At 45.1% G+C, this 8,960-nt stretch overlaps 1 protein-coding gene across 1 annotated transcript in view; it reads left to right on the top strand.

Moving 5' to 3' along the window:
- The first annotated feature begins 2,730 nt into the window (after positions 1–2,730).
- The window catches only part of PXYLP1 (2-phosphoxylose phosphatase 1), a 63,405-nt gene continuing 57,175 nt past the window's right edge, over positions 2,731–8,960 (top strand). Inside the window, exon 1 of the mRNA XM_035133174.2 lies at positions 2,731–2,880. The gene's annotated coding sequence lies outside the window, so the exon portion shown is untranslated. The remainder of the gene's footprint in view (positions 2,881–8,960) is intronic.

The raw sequence follows: 8,960 nt of genomic DNA, 5'->3' as shown, positions 1-8,960 counted from the left end.
ATAGGAGATTGCACTGAGGAAAATCTTTTCATACACTTCTTATGCTGCAAATGGAGATCCTCAGTGAGCTCTAGTTATCCAAGAAAATTAATGTGGCTTGGGTAAGCTACAAATGCACTAGTATATTTCATCAGAACAAAGGAATTCTGTTAATGAAATTGAACTGACTTAATTGGGATGGAACAGATTGGGAATTTCACAGTGTCAGTTCCATAAACATAGTCTATTTTTTTAAAAAAAATTTAAATGATAACACAAACCTTAACCCAAGAGAAGCAAACAGATGTCATCTTGTATGGAATGCAACTTCAAGTAGTATTCTAGTAAAAATGTTTCAAATACATTGACAGTGAGCCTATGGCCCACCCACACTTCCATTTCTGCTGTGCCTAGAAGGCATGGGCATGATTCCCCCCCTTACCCTGCTCCTTTCCAAGGGAAAAAAAACTGCTCCTTAGCAATAGATCAGAACAAATGAAAATTTGGGGGGGGGAACCAAATTGCTGTTTGCTCTGATGGAGTGCCAAATAGTAGTTTTCCCCAGGGGAAAGCAGTGGGTAAAGTGGAAGCATGAGCCCTTAACCACTTCTTGGCAGGTGACTGGGCATCAACCAATGAAGCTGAATACTGAAGATTCAGGATTCAGGAAAGACAAAAACTTCATACAATGCACCATAGCTGCCAAGTTTTCCCTTTTCTCGCGAGGAAGCCTATTCAGCATAAGGGAAAATCCCTTTAAAAAAGGGATAACTTGGCAGCTATGCAATGCACAGTTAAACTGGAATTCTGGGAGCAGCTTGTCCACTGGGGTGGAAGGACCTGCAACAAGCAATGGCCTCCACTCTAGGCAGGAGTCTCGCTGGTTCTGCAACTCTAAAGCTGTCGCTTTTGCCGCCTCGCATGGAGCTCCTGGCTGCCGCGCTCAGCGCTGCCTGCGCCCTGGACCATGAAGGCTCCGCGGAGAGCGTGGCCAGAGCCCGCCCACCCGGCAGGTGAGCCAAAGAGGAGGAGAGCCGTTCGCCCTCCAGAGCAGGGGGCTCCCCCTTCGACGTCAACCTCGGCTTGCTGCTGGGCTCTAAAGACTCAGGAGCGGGAAGTTCGCTGGTCTTTGGGCCAAACCGCGTGACTGCCCGCCCCCTGTAGGGAATATGGGGCAAGCTCCTCTCTGGACTCCCCCTTCCTAAAAAAGGTCAACAACTCTGGGTCTGGGAAATGGAGGGGTGTGTGTGCCAGAGGGATCTTCGCACCACGGGGCCGGATATGCTTAAGACGGCCCTGGCTACTACAGCAGCGAGAATTCCGATAGCACAAAAGTGGAAGACCAGAGAAATGCCAACTAAAGAACAATGGCAAGAGAAATTGATGAACTATGCAGAACTGGCAAAATTGATGAACAGACTTCGAGAAAAAGACAACAGTGACTTTGAAAAAGAGTAGGAGCCATTTATAATATATTTGCAGATACGAAAGAAGACTATTGACTCGATGGCAGGATTTAAATGAACACTCACATCTTTATTAACAAAGAACATTTAAAACGATAAAGAAATGATATAGTGGAGTTTTAAGAAACAGCAGTATGAAATAAGGGGAAACAAATGAGAAGTGGAAGTTGGGGGAAGCCCAGGAGGGGAGGGAAGAGGTGTTGTAATATAAATATTATTGATATGAGATGTATGTAATGATAGAAAAAGAAAAGTGAATAAAAATTTAATAAGAATATTAATAATAGTAATAGTAATAATAAAAACCAATGGGAAAGATTGCTCTAAAGATGTAGTGATGTTCGCCAGCTTGGGTGGTTTAAGAGAGTTTCAGTTTAGACATTCTCATGGGCATAGCTGTCAAGTTCTCCCTTTTTAAAAAAATGGAAATTCCCTTATGCTGAATTGGCTTCCTCACCAGAAAAGGGAAAACTCGACAGCTATGCTCATGGGGGATGAGGATATCAGTGGCCACTAGCCATGGTGGCTATATTTTACCTCCAATGTTGGTATTCTGTAAGCCAACTTGAGTCCGGCCAGGGCAGATGGTGGAGTGTACCAACCAACCAATTTATAATTCACCTCTTCTTCACTGGAGGTTTGTTTTTAGCGGAGGTTGGCTAGCCACCAGTCAGGGTGGTACTGGATATTCCTGCACTGCAGGGGGTTGGACTAGATGACCCCCGGGGGTCCCTTCCACCTCTACGATTCTACCATAGCTGTCAAGTTCTCCCTTTTTTAAAAGGGAAATTCCCTTATGCTGAATAGGCTTCTTCGCGAGAAAAGAGGAAACTTGACAGCCATGGATTCTACCACGGCTCCGCTTCGTCAGCGCGAAGACTGCGGGGCAGCCAAGCAAGTCTTTGAGAAGAAAACCCGCCTCTCTTAGGGCGACGCGCCCTTACTCCAGGAACCTTAGCTTAGGGACCTGTGTGCCCGAGCGGAGCAGTCACCGCGTAACACCCGACCGCCAGCCAGAGGTTTTTTTCTTCTCTCGCTCCCAGGAGCGGGCCGGGATGAAAAGGAGGGAGAAAGAGAAAGCCGGACGGGAGAGCGGCAAGGGGGGGCGGGGGCGGGGGCGGGGGCGGGGGAGGAGGATGTGTTCTCACAGCGCAGGCGCGCGCGCCGTCCTCGCAGTTGCGCCGGGCGGGCGGCAGGTGGCGCTGCCGGGGAAGCCTTCCCGGGCGGCCAATGGATGAAAGGAGGGAGGCGGAGCTCCGGCGCGGAGGGAGAGCGAGCGAGAAAGCGAGAGAGAAAGCGAGCTAGTGAGCCGGAGCCACGGTCGGCTCAAGTTGGTTCGCGCGCCGCGACGGCGGCAGCAGAGAGCGAGGAAGGGGCGAAGGAGCGGCTGGGCTGAGAGAGAGAGACGGTTGCGCCGGCTGGGCTGGCTGGGCAGGTAGGAGCTGGAGCCGCTGCTGCTGCTGCATGTTCTCTCCATTCCCACCCCTTGGAGCCCTTTTCGCTCCTCGCAGAGAAAGAAAGGGGAGGGGGTCTTGTCAGTCACCTCCTCCCAATTTCTCCTCCCCAAGGTCTCTTCTGCGCCTCCCCCCCCAGCAGCCCAGAGGCGGAACGGCGCTTCTCCCAGCACCCCCCCCCCAAAACAACCCACCCCACCCGCGTCCACGCGCACCGTCGCTGCTCCTCTTCGGCTCCGGCGTGGCGGCAGCGCCTCCTCCTCTCGCTCATGAAGCTCGGAGTTCTCGCTGGCTGCTCAGGCTGCTTCCAAACTGATTTACAACCCCCTCCCCAATCCCTCCCCGTCGCTTTCTAGGCAGGGACTCCCGTCCCTGTCTCCCCCCCCGGCCACTTCTCAGGATCCTTTGCTCTCCAAATCTCTCCTGCTCCGTTCCCCTTTAGGATCCTTTCCTACAGGTTGTGGGGCGGGGAGAGAGAGAGAGAGATGGGGGCTACGGCGGCGTTTCTCCGTCGCCTAGCCCCACCAGTTGAAGCCCGTTGCCTGCCCCATGCTGCCCTAACCTTTCCTTAACGCTGCGTGGCGAGATTCCCATGCCTGTCCAAAGTCTCTGCTTCCCCCCCCCCCCTCTCGCCTCCTCCTCTCCAGTTTTAAACTCTCCCGCAGCCTCCCCGTTGATACTTTCGGTCCTCCTTTTAGCCAACGTGTCCTTTAAAGATGCTCGCTATGAATTGGCTCGGGAGGGTGCTTTCGTTTTCAGTTCATTGTTCGCTTTCCAGTAGTGGGACGATTGTGTTTGGTTTCTTGGCACGGCATCAGTTTGCAGAAGGTGGGCTTCAAACCCGGGGGACCAGTATTTGGCAAGCCTCCTTTGCATCCTTTTATCTTTCTCTCACACACCTTCCTTAGCTCAGCTGAGCTCTGCAGCGCTTTTGTCCCTTTAAAAAAAACCAAAAAACACCCCGGACGATTTGCTTCTTACACCTGGGTTTTGCAGCTCCCTGTTCTCCTGAGCCAGCAGTGTAGTTAGTGAGCAGTTTTTAGGACCATCTGCTGCACATCTTTTGCTGTGTATAGAAAGAAGGAAGCGACTTCATGTAGAGAGCTGGGTGAGGGTTGCTATTGCCCATACCCTTTTGTCAGTTTGATATATAATACGATAATTCAAACGAGTGTATTGTGGTAACTTGGTGATTTAATGCCTCTTTCCCTTCCCTGGGGAAACAGCAAATACAGAACTCAAGTTTCCCCTCTTCCTTTATAAACAACAAATACATCTGAGCCTAACATAATTTTCCTTTGCCAGGGGGTGCTGTACCTATCAATTAAAGCTCCCGCTATTTCATATTTTAATTGTCCCAAGAGCCACTTATGCCATGGCACGGCACTAAAACTGCTAGCACATTTGCAAAGCTAAGCAGGGTCTGGTAATGGTTTCAAATTGGATGGGAGGTTGGACTAGATGACCCTCAGGGTCTCAACTCCACAATTCTTTAATTCTATGAGTGCATCACGTTGACTTGCAAAAGCTTCTGTAAGTGTTAATTTAAGTTCTTCTATAGTTCATTTGAAATGAAGTTATGCAGTACAGCTGTCTTGATCTCTTTTAGGGAAAAAAACTACACAGAGACTGCATGTGCTTTTATCTAACCAGACACCTACTTTAGTTTAAAACTTTGCTTCACCTTTGAAAATACATATTTGTCTTCTGTGGAAGAAATCGATGGACTAAGTGGATGTAGTAATGAAGGACTTTTAAAAAATGAATTAGATATTCATAAAGAATATTGTGCTGGACCCAGGTGGCGCTGTGGTTAAACCACTGAGCCTAGGGCTTGCTGATCAGAAGGTCGGTGGTTCGAATCCCTGTGATGGGGTGAGCTCCCGTTGCTTGGTCCCAGCTCCTGCCAACCTAGCAGTTCGAAAGCACGTCAAAATGCAAGTAGATAAATAGGTACCGCTACAGCGGGAAGGTAAACGGCGTTTCCATGTGCTGCTCTGGTTTGCCAGAAGCGGCTTTGTCATGCTGGCCACATGACCTGGAAGCTATACGCCGGCTCCCTTGGCCAATAATGCGAGATGAGCGCGCAACCCCAGAGTCGGTCACGGGGTTGGTCAGGGGTCCCTTTACCTTTAATATGAGTAGAATACAGTACAGCCAAGAATACTGTACAGCCAAGTGGTGCTTCTGAGAGCCATTCTACACATAGACAGGGACTATGGAGGTAGAATTCTAGAATGTACCACTTCAGACTACATGGGTTTGTGTGTGCATGCTATTTTGAGTATGCGCCATATAAAAAGGTCTTTGAATATAGGGTGCTTGCACCAAGGATTAATGAGAAATTAGATTCAGTTTGCATTTAAAGGCAGAACTATCAAATTGCTCTTTCCAAAACAATATATTAACCAAAACACAGTAATCCCTTGAAATGCATGCTTCTACAAATTTTGCAATGCTGTTAATTCTCCAGCTAAGCAATTGTACAAAAGTGCACCTACTTGGATAAAGTGTGTATAAAAAGGCCTATAAAGGTGAAAATACAAACTGGCATTATATTGGGAGGTGGAATGCTTTGCCAAAATCTGTACACTTCATGACAATGAGTTTAGGAGAACGTTACACTAAAATGCTGATAAATTTTCATGAGGATTTTTTTAAATCTGCAAATTGCTGCAGAAATGTGTAGAACTGAATTTAAGATTGGAAAAATGAAATAACCAAGAAAGCTGAAATTGGGAGATCAGTCTCTAGCTATTACATTGGGGAGAGGGATAAAATTTTCCCATTATATGTTGGATTCCTATGTTCAAAGAGTTCTTAATTTGGGTTGCATTCAACTGTACAGCAGAATGAAGTACTAGAATGGCTGTCCTGCTTGAAAGTTCACTGTACAGTAATACCTCCGCAAATTTCTGCCTCATCTAATGTCCATTCCGGTGAACGTCCACGGCAAACCTGGAAGTACCGGAACGGGTTACTTCTGGGTTTGCAGCATGCGCAGAAGCACAAACTGCACCGCGCGCACAGACGCAACACTTTGCCCTGTGTATTTTTCAGCTAGCGGCTGGGGCTCCGGAACGGATCCCGGTCGCAAAACAAGGTATGACCGTAGATACAAATCTAAGAGGGTAGGAAATGGTCTAGGTTTGAACTTTTCTGCCTGATGGGCTAATTTAGTTTGTGTGGAACTTTAACCATCTTGATCAGCTTTTTATGCTCTTGTTTACCCAGGCATTTAGCTCTAAATTGATGCTGTACATTATGATGATACCCTAGCATGTTCGGAAGGTTATCTTTTAGCAGAGTGGGGTAGTATTTGTCCTTCTTAGGTTATTGCAGGTCAAACATCTTTAGTCAGTGCCTTTATATCTTTTTGATGTTGGCGGCATCTGTCTGTCTTGGGAGACAGTAGAGGAGTGCACCTTAAGGAGTATAGTCAAATTATTGGAGAGTTATAGTGCCTATTGTGGCTGTAGAGACCGATACGGGAGAGACATGTTTTATTTCAGCTGAGGCAGATGAAGGTGTCCAGTTTTGCTGCTACCATGGTGTTTCTTCCCTCTCTGATCTTCCTTTTTGATGTATACTCAGTATTTTATGTATCCTCTGATGTAAGGCACCTTGAGGTATTTCATGTAGTAAGTGACAAATAATTGCAATTAATACTACTACTGCTAAAAATAGCATCACCTAATTTCTCGTCATTCTGCTGCATGTGTTGACACAGACTCAAAAGCAGCTGTAAAACTGATGTCCTGTTTTGACATTTATGAAAGGAGGATTAGAGGAGACAGAATTTGTAGTGGGAGGATGCGAGTAGGATGTCAAGTAAAATCTTGTTAAATTAAATCTTTCAAGCAGGTGGCTGAAACGACTAGCACAGAGCATCAGATCACGTGTATCTTTTATCTAAATGGTCTTTTACAGTAATTATATTGGGTATATTGTGATACTAATTTTGATTCTTTAATGCAGATCTTTACTGGGATGATTCTTTGAGAATTACTAGGCTAACTGGGTTGTCTAAGCAGAATTTTTATTCTTCTGCTGTTCTGAAAAAATAATAGCTAATAGGGTGTCCCCTTGAACTCCATGTGTGTACCTCTGTGTAAACATAGGATGGGATTGCAGGGTGCTTGTTAGAATAGCTGTTTAACTTTAGTGTTTTTCTATTCTGCACAGTCTGAAGAAAATTGTCTCAGATATTTTTTGCCTCTCTTATTATATGTTCTAAATCTAAGTGTATGTCAATTCAAAATAAAAAAATTCCTTCAGTAGCACCTTAAAGACCAGCTAAGTTTTTTATTTTGGTATGAGCTTTTGTGTGCATGCACACTTCGTCAGATACACTGAAACAGAATCCACCAAACCCTTATGTATATTCAGAGGGTGGGGGTGGGGGTGATGGGAATGGGTGATGGGCTGATGGGAGTGGTAAACCTGTAGATGGCTGTTAACGACTGCTGATGACTGCAATTGGTCCTGGGGGGAAAAAGCAAGGGCTGAGGCGCTAAAGAAAGCTTGATCATGCGTAATGAGATAAGAATCCAATGTCTTTATTCATCCCAGGTGGCTCCATGGTTTTAAGCTTGGTAATGAGTTCCAATTCAGCGACTTCTCTTTCCAGTCTGTTCCTGAAAATTTTCTGTAATAAAACAGCTGCTTTGAGATCTTGTATAGAATGTCCTGGGAGACTGAAGTGTTCTCCTACTGGTTTCTCTGTCTTGTGGTTCCTGATGTCAGATTTATGTCCATTTATCCTTTGGCGTAGGGTTTGGCCTGTTTGTCCAATATAAAGAGCTGAAGGGCACTATTGGCATTTGATGGCATACACAATGTTAGAAGATGAGCAATTAAATAGTCCTGAGATGGTATGTTGGATGTTGTTGGGGCCAGTAATGATGTTGTCGGGGTGTATGTGGCAGCAAAGTTGGCATCTGGGTTTATTGCAGGCTCTGGTACCAGTTTCCATGTTAAGTCTGGTGGTTGTATTATTGTGGGTGAGGAGTTGTTTAAGATTGGGTGGCTGTCTGTAGGCAATGAAAGGTCTTCCTCCCAGAAGACCTTTCATTTTTTAAATTTTTTAAAAAAATTTAAAATTTTTAAATTTTGCTTCGACTCAGACCAACACGGCTACCTACCTGTAACTAGAACTATGTGTGTCAATTGTTACACCATAAAATCATTTTGTTCTAAAACAGATTTTTTTTTTACATATTTTATATCTAGTCTATGTGTGATTAAAATTCTTTTTAAAAATGATTTAGTTTAAAGTTGTTTAATACACTTAAGTGTAAATGTGGTACCACAATGTGGGAACTAACCTTGGGGAAACATTCCATCAGTTGGTGGCCACCACTGAAAAAGCCGCCTCTCATGATGTGATCTTACTATCCTTGCATGTCGCATATAGAGCCAAACAGAAACATCTCTTATATCTAAATTTACACTGTGTCAGAGCCTTCCAGTACCCAGAGTGGTTTAAACTGCCTATATTCTTTAATTACCACTCATTGTCCGCTCAGCTAAGAAAAAATGCCATTCCCATGAGATTTGATAGATCTATATATCCCTTTAGATCTCCACTCATTGTAGTTGGATTAACTGATTTCTCATACTCTTATTTCGCATGAGGTCCTCCTAATCTACCATAATTACTTGTAGCAGAAGTTGGGGGAAACTAGTAAGGCAAGCATGTGTGAAGAGTTTAGTTCTGCAATCCTGAGGGTAGGAAGATTTAATTTTATGCAAACCTACATTGTCTGTTGTAAAAGTTTTAGCCTGCAATGGCTGAAAAAGGAAAAAAAAAATCAGAGTTTATTTTTTATGATAGTTTTGTATGGTGCTGCGTTCTACACTTAAGTTTACATGGATGAGTGCCAAAGCACCAGCAAATGAGGACTAGGCAATAATTTCAGCTTCTGGACAGCTTTCAAACATATCTCTGTGTTACAGTTGTCTAGCAGGATCTGCAGTAGTCATGGTTGCTGGAACAAGTTTCAGCAAAAATGCACTGTGTGCTTTAATCATCTTAAAGTTAAAGTTTAGCCCAGGGTTT

The sequence above is a fragment of the Zootoca vivipara genome, chromosome 5 (genome assembly GCF_963506605.1).
Source record: "Zootoca vivipara chromosome 5, rZooViv1.1, whole genome shotgun sequence".
Lineage (NCBI taxonomy): Eukaryota > Metazoa > Chordata > Lepidosauria > Squamata > Lacertidae > Zootoca > Zootoca vivipara.
Note: the sequence above shows the minus strand (reverse complement) of the source record. Positions and strands in the feature narration are given on the sequence as shown.